General features: G+C 44.8%; 1 long non-coding RNA gene across 1 annotated transcript; it reads left to right on the top strand.

The window, feature by feature from the left end:
- Positions 1 to 3,443: 3,443 nt before the first annotated feature.
- On the top strand, positions 3,444 to 6,318 carry LOC135827360 (uncharacterized). Its single transcript, XR_010555408.1, has 2 exons — positions 3,444 to 3,573; positions 5,593 to 6,318. It is a non-coding gene; the product is annotated as an uncharacterized LOC135827360 (long non-coding RNA).
- Positions 6,319 to 9,307: the final 2,989 nt, after the last annotated feature.

Here is a 9,307-nt window from a genome sequence, read left to right as displayed (position 1 = left end):
TGAACATCTATGACATGCAAGTAAACTGCCATACAGCACAATCGATTACTCTCAGCCCACATAAGTACAATCAAGAGTACATAACCCCCCAGAGTGTGCAACTCCACTATGGGTGCTGTCCCGACAGAATTTCAAGTTGACGTCATTTTGATGATGCAATGCGCACTGTACACGGATTATCAGACGAATCCGGAACCTGTGGTTGACCGAAGCCGATCGATCCTGTACAAATTATTGCAAAGAAAAACGTGTGATGCGTTGACACCCGTACACATGTTGTAAATCACTGCTGCAAGGAGCATTGCGTCATTAATAATGACGTCAACTTGAAATTCTGTCGGGACAACAGGGTATGTGGGAGTTGCACACTCTGGGGGGTTATGTACTCTTGGTACAATGTAGGCCAATCAGTAGTATAGATACATAGAGCACACTCTGCATCATACATAGTCAGCACCAAATCTATACTGTCGATGTACTTTGCAATGATGAAATGATGGCAAACGAGCTTGATTCATCATAATACTGCCTTGAACTTGGTTGGAAGTTAGTTGTAAGTTCAGTGGTCGGGGTGAGCAGAGCTGCTCCAGCTTTCAGAATCCTGCATGAAAAAGGCAGAAAGCAAACCATTGCCTTTGGGTTATCCGTCATAATAAAAATTAAAATTAAAAATGTAGGTATAATAGTAGCAAGCTGACGTAAAGAGCCTGTCTTTCAATCCAATAATTCTATCCACTGCATGGACAGACCTGGTGCTTCATTCACCTCTGTTTCTTGCTTTCTCAGAAAACCTACTTCCTCCTTCTGCCATCTAGCCCATGACATACATTTTCTTTACGCCTTTTCAGCCGTGGTCGACTTTCGCCCCTCCTGTTTGATTGGCAATTGCAGTCAACCTGGGGAATACTGACCCTCGATTGTGAATGAAAAAAGTGTCGCTATTGGTGTATTGTTGTTACTCGTGAGGTTGGAAGTATGCAATCAAATGGTCACTAGATCTGAAGATTGCTATTTGCGAGTTGTTTTGTAAACCCGAGGTACATTATTCACAAGTTGGATTGTACATGCTATGGGATGTAGAATAACTAACCAAACAAGAATGGTGTAACACTGATTGAGTCCATTTCCGATTGGATGAACCTAGAGCGCATGATCCATTCCAGAAAGGCGACTTCAGTGAGTCTTGAATTGTTAGCAGCATCATACTTCCATTGAGGTTTATTTTTCTTTTTCGAAACGACCCTCTCTTTTCAATTCGAACGAAGGTCAACATACGATTACGGCAGGCATCCATGCACTGATTTTCACTGTATACATGTGCATGTATACTGGACTGTAGTCTGTACAGTCAACTAGTCGTGGTCCACTTGGCTTACGGTACGTGTCACTACAAGTGCATAGTAGCCCCCCCCCCCCCCCCCGGGAGTGCGTGTGAACATGAACTGTGAACTGGTAAAAGAATTATTCGACACCTTCGTTCGTTTCGATGGAGAAGGTTCATTTGGCAAATTGAGGCCTTCGTTTCACCCCTAGCCCCAGGAGCGAAATTTTCACTCCTTGGCTGCCTGTTTGAGCCGTCCTTGTGGAAGGGTTGATTTATGCATGCCCGCATATAGACCTTATTCGATAAACGTCACGATCATGTGAACCGGGGACCAGGAAGCGGCAAGAGACCTGCACTCAGTGCACAGAGGACTCGTCGTGGGAACACAGGAACAGAAAAATACCGGTATTTTACTACTCCCTTGTACGAACTGGGCCTTTTTTTGCCACTTGTTCCACGTACGCGTGCCCCAGCTTACGACAAATCCCTGGAGGCGAGTCCAAAAATCACGTATGTATCTACATATACAATGTAACCGTAACTCTACCAATGTTGCGGACGATGATCCCCCCCCCCCTCGGCATACAGAAAGTTGCTATGTCCTGGCCCTAATACAGCATTGCGGAGGCACTGAATCACTTCTGCAAAAAGGACTAGCCGAAAGTGGCACAACAAATTTCTATTCCCAGAAAAGCGGTGTTCCAGCCGAGTTTATCTTCTAATTAAATGGTTTTCTCGGTTGGGATTTCATACCTGACAAGTGACAACCATCCCGACATCGAGGGCGGTAATAGGCACCCAAAAGAGCATTAGTTCCATGCCTCACCGCGAGGTATATTTGTATACATTTTCATGCCTAGGTATGTCATTCGATCTCAGGTTTGCAAAGGTTGGCAGGTATGGGATTTGTAGAGTGACCAGTTCTGACTATTGCCACCTGCTGCGCAGAAGTGTCATTCCTACATCCTGGCTGCAAACATACCTCCCCCTCCCCCCCCCCCCCCCCCCACACACACACCACCACCAACAATGTTGGATCCTATTTACAGGACCTCACTCTATATGAAAGTGTAGCAGAGGCACTGCCAAAGTATAAAAACAACATTTGAAATGCAAGCTCCATTGTGCATGCATGGAGGGCATGGGGAAGAGACTGAGAGGGTGAAAGTGAAGGAAATTTGTTCCGAAATCAAGAGAATCCGAGGAACCCTTGCTGCATTCTTCAGTTCGATAACGTCAGTGGGTGCATCTCAGATGTGTTGTGTGCCCAGACATACAAGTTGCACTAACCTGAGCATGAGAGCTGCTTGTCATCATCGTGGTCAGGAAAACGAAAGGACAAACGAAGAAGATTGCTGACCATAACGAACAACAGTGCATATCCAGACGACAGACGGCTTGCCAGAATCAGTCTGGTGCATCTTCAGGAATCTTCTTTCCTAATCGCATTCAGCAGTCAGCTTCGAGATCAAGAGAGCGATGATATTTTCAGAAGGAATAATTTTCAATTTTTTTTAAATTTTGGGGAAGAAGCTTCCTTTCTAGAAAAAGCGTTCCTTGCTTTCACGCAAGGTGCCTTGCGGGACATGTCGTCGACAGCACAGTGTCGGCAGATCCACGTTTGTAGGCTGCAGACACGGCAGACGTTTTGATCAGCCCGGCCTGGTGGTGAGATTTTGGACCCGGGAGTACTAAAAACTGCTCGCATCCCAGGGTGCTCAGTTTCGCTCTATCCGGAGGTATATTATGCTCGGCAGGCCGCGAAAGAGAGCCCGTTACCTGGACCCCTACTCGCGCGGGTAGAGCGAAACTGAGCACCCTGGGATGCGAGCAGCTTTTTAGTACTCCCGGGTCCAAAATCTCACCACCAGGCCGGGATGATCAAAACGTCTGCCGGGTCTGCAGCCTACAAACGTGGATCTGCCGACACTGTGCTGTCGACGACATGTCCGGCAAGGCACCTCCTTGCGTGAAAGCAAGGAACGCTTTTTTTTTAGAAAGGAAGCTTCTTCTCCAAAATTTAAAATTTTTGAAAATTATTCCTTCTGAAAATATTATCGCGTTCTTGACCTCGAAGCTGACTGCTGAATGCGATTAGGAAAGAAGATTCCTGAAAATACACCAGACTGATTCTGGCAAGCCGTCTGTCGTCTAGATATGCAGTTGTTCGTCATGCATGGTCAGCAATCTTCCTCGTTCGTCCTTTCGTTTTCCTGACCACGATGATGACAAGCAGCTCTCATGCTCAGGTTAGTGCTGTACTTGTATGTCTGGGCACACAACACATCTGAGATTCACCCACTGACGTTATCGAACTGAAGAATGCAGCAAGGGTTCCTCGGATTCTCTTGATTTCGGAACAAATTTCCTTCACTTTCACCCTCTCAGTCTCTTCCCCATGCCCTCCATGCATGCACAATGCAGCTTGCATTTCAATTGCTGTTTTTTATACTTTGGCAGTGCCTCTGCTACACTTTCATATAGAGTGAGGTCCTGTAAATAGGATCGAACATTGTTGGTGGTGGTGTGTGTGTGGGGGGGGGGGGTACGTTTGCAGCCAGGATGTAGGAATGACACTTCTGCACAGCAGGTGGCAATAGTCAAAACTGGTCACTCTACAAATCCCATACCTGCCAACCTTTGCAAACCTGAGATCCAATGACAAACCTAGGCATGAAAATGTATACAAAAGAAGCTCGCGGTGAGGCATGGAACTAGTGCACTTTTGGGTGCCTATTACCGCCCTCGATATCGGGACGGTCCCGGCCAAATCGGGATGGTTGTCAGGTATGAAATCCCAACCGAGAAAACCATTTAATTAAAAGATAAACTCGGCCAGGACATAGCGACTTTCTGTTTGCCGGGGGGGGGGGGGGTGGGGAGGGTCATCGTCCGCAATATTGGTAGAGTTACGATTACATTGTATATGTAGATACATGTGCATCAGGGATTCATAGCACCTGGGGAGACGACATGAGACCTAAGTACCCAAAACGTTGTGAGTTGTGACCCCGGATGGGGTAGTTCTACGTGATCTGTGTTTCTATAGACCTTATTCGATAACGTGATTTTGGACTCGCCTCCAGGGATTTGTTGTAAGCTGGGGCACGCGTACGTGAAACGAGTGGCAAGAAAGGCCCAGTTCGTACAAGGGAGTAGTAAAATACCGGTATTTTTCTACTCCTATGTTCCCACGCCGAGTCCACTGTGCACTGAGTGCAGGTCTCTTGCCGCTCCCTGGTTCCCGGGACCCTGGTTCACGTGATTGTGACGTTTATTGAATAAGGTCTACATGTATATGCGGGCATGCATAAATCAACCCTTCCACAAGGACGGCTCAAACAGGCAGCCAAGGAGTGAAAATTTCGCTCCTGGGGCTAGGAGTGAAACGAAGGCCTCAATTTGCCAGATGAACCTTCTCCATCGAAACGAACGAAGGTGTCGAATAATTCTTTTACCAGTTCACAGTTGCCGTTCACGCGCACTCCCCGGGGTGGGGGGGGGCTACTATGCACTTGTAGTGATACTTACCGTAAGCCAAGTGGAACACGACTAGTTGACTGCACAGACTACAGTACAGTATACATGCACATGTATACAGTGAAGATCAGTGCGTGCATGCCTGCCATAATCGTATGTTGACCTTCGTTCGAATTGAAAAGAGAGGGTCGTTTCGAAAAAGAAAAAAAGCTCGATGGAAGTATGATGCTGCTGACAATTCAAGACTCACTGAAGTCGCCTTTCTGGAATGGATCATGCACTCTAGGTTCATCCAATTGGATATGGACTCAAATCATTGTTACACCATTATTGTTTGGTTAGTTATTGTACATCCCATAGCATGTACAATCAACCTTGTGAATAATCTACCTCGGGTTTACAAAACAACTCGCAAATAACGACACAATCTTCAGATCTAGTGAACATTTGATTGCATACTTCCAACCTCACGAGTAACAACAATGCGAATAGCGACACTTTTCTCATTCACAATCGAGGGTCAGTATTCCCCAGGTTGACTGCAATTGCCAATCAAACAGGAGGGGCGAAAGTCGACCACGGCTGAAAAGGCATAAAGAAAAATTAATGTATATCATGAGCTAGATGGCTGAAGGAGGAAGTAGGTTTTCTGAGAAAGCAAGAAACAGAGGTGAATGAAGCACCAGGTCTGTCCATGCAGTGGATAGAATTATTGCATTGAAAGACAGGCTCTTTACATCAGCTTGCTACTATTATACCTACATTTGCTTTCTGCCTTTTTCATGCAGGATTCTGAAAGCTGGAGCAGCTCTGCTTACCTCGACCACTGAACTTACAACTAACTTCCAACCAAGTACAAGGCAATATTATGATGAATCAAGCACGCTTGCCATCATGTCATCATTGCAAAGTACATCGACAACATAGATTTGGTGCCGACTATGTATGATGTAGAGTGTGCTCTATGTATCTATACTACTGATTGGCCTACATTGTACTTATGTGGGCTGAGAGTAATCGATTGTGCTATATGGCAGTTTACTTGTATGTCATAGATGTTAACATTGCACACAGCTTCTGAAATGCTTTCTGTTGCACTGGCCTACTGCGGCCCACTGCAAATAGATTGTAGTGGCATGGGCCATGCCATAATTATAGTAGTATACCGGTACTACACCAACAATTTCACTGGTGCACTGTACTTACTGGTACGAGTAGATCTACATCATGCACAGCCTTGTCACTGCTTTTCTCATTTTTTATTAATTTACTGTACTGTACACATTTTGGCACAGCTCTTCCACAAAGAGTTACTAGTATTTTCTTCTGCATACCTACTGTATACAGTGACCTGACTGGTAACATCTATGGCTGTGAAATCACAAGTTTCTGGGTTGACAGCCTCGAACCTATACGATTTGTTTCTAAGAACGTGCTATAAGAAATTTTCTATTGAAGTATTCTACTGTAGCTCGCAGGACATGGAGTGCAATTACGTAAAGTTTGGAACACCACTCTTCTGTGATTTGAATGTCAAATTATGAAATTCAGTGTGTGAGGTAAACCCATGCATGGCATACACTGCTATGGTATGACTCGGGGTAAAGTGTTCCAACGCATACTCATTATAGTGAATAGTTGTGTGACCAACGTTGATGCTGCTGGATAAATAGTACATATTCTGAGATAACTGAAGCTACACAGCCATCTAATGTTCAGACATGCATCGAAGGGGCCGTAACGAGATCTGCAAGGCATGATTCTATACCTGTATTTGATGCTCTCTAGCCTAGGACATTCACCTGCCTCATTTTCTCTGTGCTGCATTGATGAGTCCATTAGTAACTAAAGGACGAAACAGCATGCTGTCTGCAGATTGGTAATTGTGTAAAGACAGACGTGTATGTAGTGGTAAAGCTCAGATACATGTGCAACATAACAATCCCGGTGTTTGACAACAGCACAAACCTACACCGCAATTCTTAATTTTGGGCTGTGGTGTTCTTAGTATTCCAGGTTGGATGTTCTGTAGGCTTCCACGTTCTTGGGCGCACGACTTTACTGTGCCGAAGAATATTTTCAGCCAATGAACCCAGAGCTTGGTGGCAGATGAGTGCCATGGAACAGCCTTTTGCATGTGGCTTTCACTACATGCACATGTATAACGTTCAATTGATGCGGAAAAATCAGACGAGGACTTTTGCAGTTATGAGCAAGGTCCCCACGAATGGTCATGTCACTTCACAGAATACATGAACTGATAGAGTAGACCTCGGTCCCCTCAGAGAACGCTTGGGGAAGTCGGGTTCAACCATAGATTTATACTTAACAGAGAACGCTTGGGGAAGTAGGTTTCAACCATAGATTTATACTTAATATTCTTTACAACAAGGATCGATGTGTTCCTTCGGATGCCCTTTATCGACTTTCACACACTTCTCCTCTCTCCTTTCGTCATAAGCACCATCTCTGTACACTGGTTCATAACATATTTCTTCATAAAACCCCTTCACACATAATGAAGTACAATTGGTTTTCGACAAGCTCAACCCGTAACGCGCTTATCCTGCCTCTTGTTAAGTCAGCCCGGTATCTAAAGCCCCCCTTGTTTTCCGGTTATTCTCATTGGTTAACTGGGGACATGTCCAAAACCATACTAAGTACTTGAGCTGCTCATGAGCCCCACAATTATCAGGCCCGCCGGTCTGGTTGGTCAGGTTATCACCAGACCAACTTGTTGGCCACCAACAAACGTTTCCTACCGTGGAGGACGTGTGTACCCGCCATGAAACTACCGGACCAATCAAAAACTGCTTCCGGCGGTACTGATTATAGTACAGGTTTAAGTTAAAAAGCGGCTCCATTTTGTCATACATTAAACCAACTCTGTCATTGCTATGCTACTCAAAAAGAGTAGTGATGTTTATTCACAAATGAATCACAATGCTATCAGAGAAATTCGATATTCTCCAATTTTAGGGGCACTGCAATACTATCCAAAATTAATGCTGCATGGTCATTGTTATGAAGCAGTCACCTCAGTACAGCAATTAAACAGGCTGATTATGTGAATGAGATTCACGGCAAATCTTCTTCCATCAGTGCTGTTCAGTCTTGAGTGGTCCACTGAGACAGGAAAACAACCTGTTCGGTCCTTCCATACGAGAAACAGAAATTGAACATGTTCCAGGGTGGAGGTGGCGAGTATCGGCAATGTAATGCACCTTTAGGCCAACATGACCATCATTCCGACATGGATTCTCAAACACCTTCGCTCGTGAGAGTGCCTCAGAGTAGTATTCATCAACAGATGGCAATCCTGTAAAACACATGAAAAGACATAGCAGCAACAGAAAGAAACCTAATGTTATAGAAACGAATTCGAAAAACAAAGTCTACTATTATTCTAATACAGTGAACCAAGGTACAACCACACTCCAGGAGGCAAGCAAAAGAGCATATAATCCGAAGGTTGCGATGCCTGTATGTATTGTATTTACTAGTCACAGGAAAACCACGCGTCTTGATTGTCGTAACTTAAAGTTTCATGCCATATAGCAATCTTCAGACAACTGAATCAGTTGTCTGAAGATTGCTATATGGCATGAAACTTTAAGTTACGACAATCAAGACGCGTGGTTTTCCTGTGACTAGTGTGTTACTGCTCTGCTTCCGCATTGAGCACTCTATCGATCCGGAGGACTCCGCTATTTGTATTGTATTTATGTATTTACGGATTCTCCACAGGCTAAATCGAGGGAGTCTTTGTCATGCCACACTGGATACAACATGCTACCAGAATCACTTTCCCCAGAATTGATGATCTTTTCTTAGGGTGTTATATAAGACACATCTGTAGCCACTTCATCTTGTTCACGAAATCATACACCACCACACAAACGGGTCCTTCGGCTATTATACTTTGGGTGGTACATGGTGATGTATGATATTGATAATCTATTGATACCATATTCAAGTCTGACTCTCACCGTGAGATCCTGGCAACAATATTACCTGGTACACGACATATTCAGACACTGACATAAGCATCTTTTTGGAACAACAGGTGTGCCTATCTGCTAGTGTAATGTGACACACATGCAGAACACATGCAGAATCAGTCATAGCTAATTTTACCCCCTCACTGTTGTATGCGCAGACTCCACTTCGCGGTGTCAAGTACTCTTCTTTCGGTGGGCTACTCCACTAAGGCGCTTGTCTAAAAGGACTCACATTCATCCTGCAAACCAACACGACTTGCATAGTTTTCACTGTCGGCCAAAGTGCGTGCATTGCACACATTGAGATTCACTCCCTCCGTACAGGCCAGTACAGAGCTGCCCACCAATTGAGTCTGTTTTGCGTACTCAGACTTCTGATTTTCCGTATCTTGCAGTGTTTTGCGTACTGCCGTGTACATTGCATGCATACTTGCACTGTAATGTTTTTTGACACGCAGATGCATGTCGGTGGCTGCATTTGGTAGTGTAAAACATGTGTGAC

The sequence above is a fragment of the Sycon ciliatum genome, chromosome 11 (genome assembly GCF_964019385.1).
Source record: "Sycon ciliatum chromosome 11, ocSycCili1.1, whole genome shotgun sequence".
In the NCBI taxonomy this organism is placed as follows: domain Eukaryota; kingdom Metazoa; phylum Porifera; class Calcarea; order Leucosolenida; family Sycettidae; genus Sycon; species Sycon ciliatum.
Note: the sequence above shows the minus strand (reverse complement) of the source record. Positions and strands in the feature narration are given on the sequence as shown.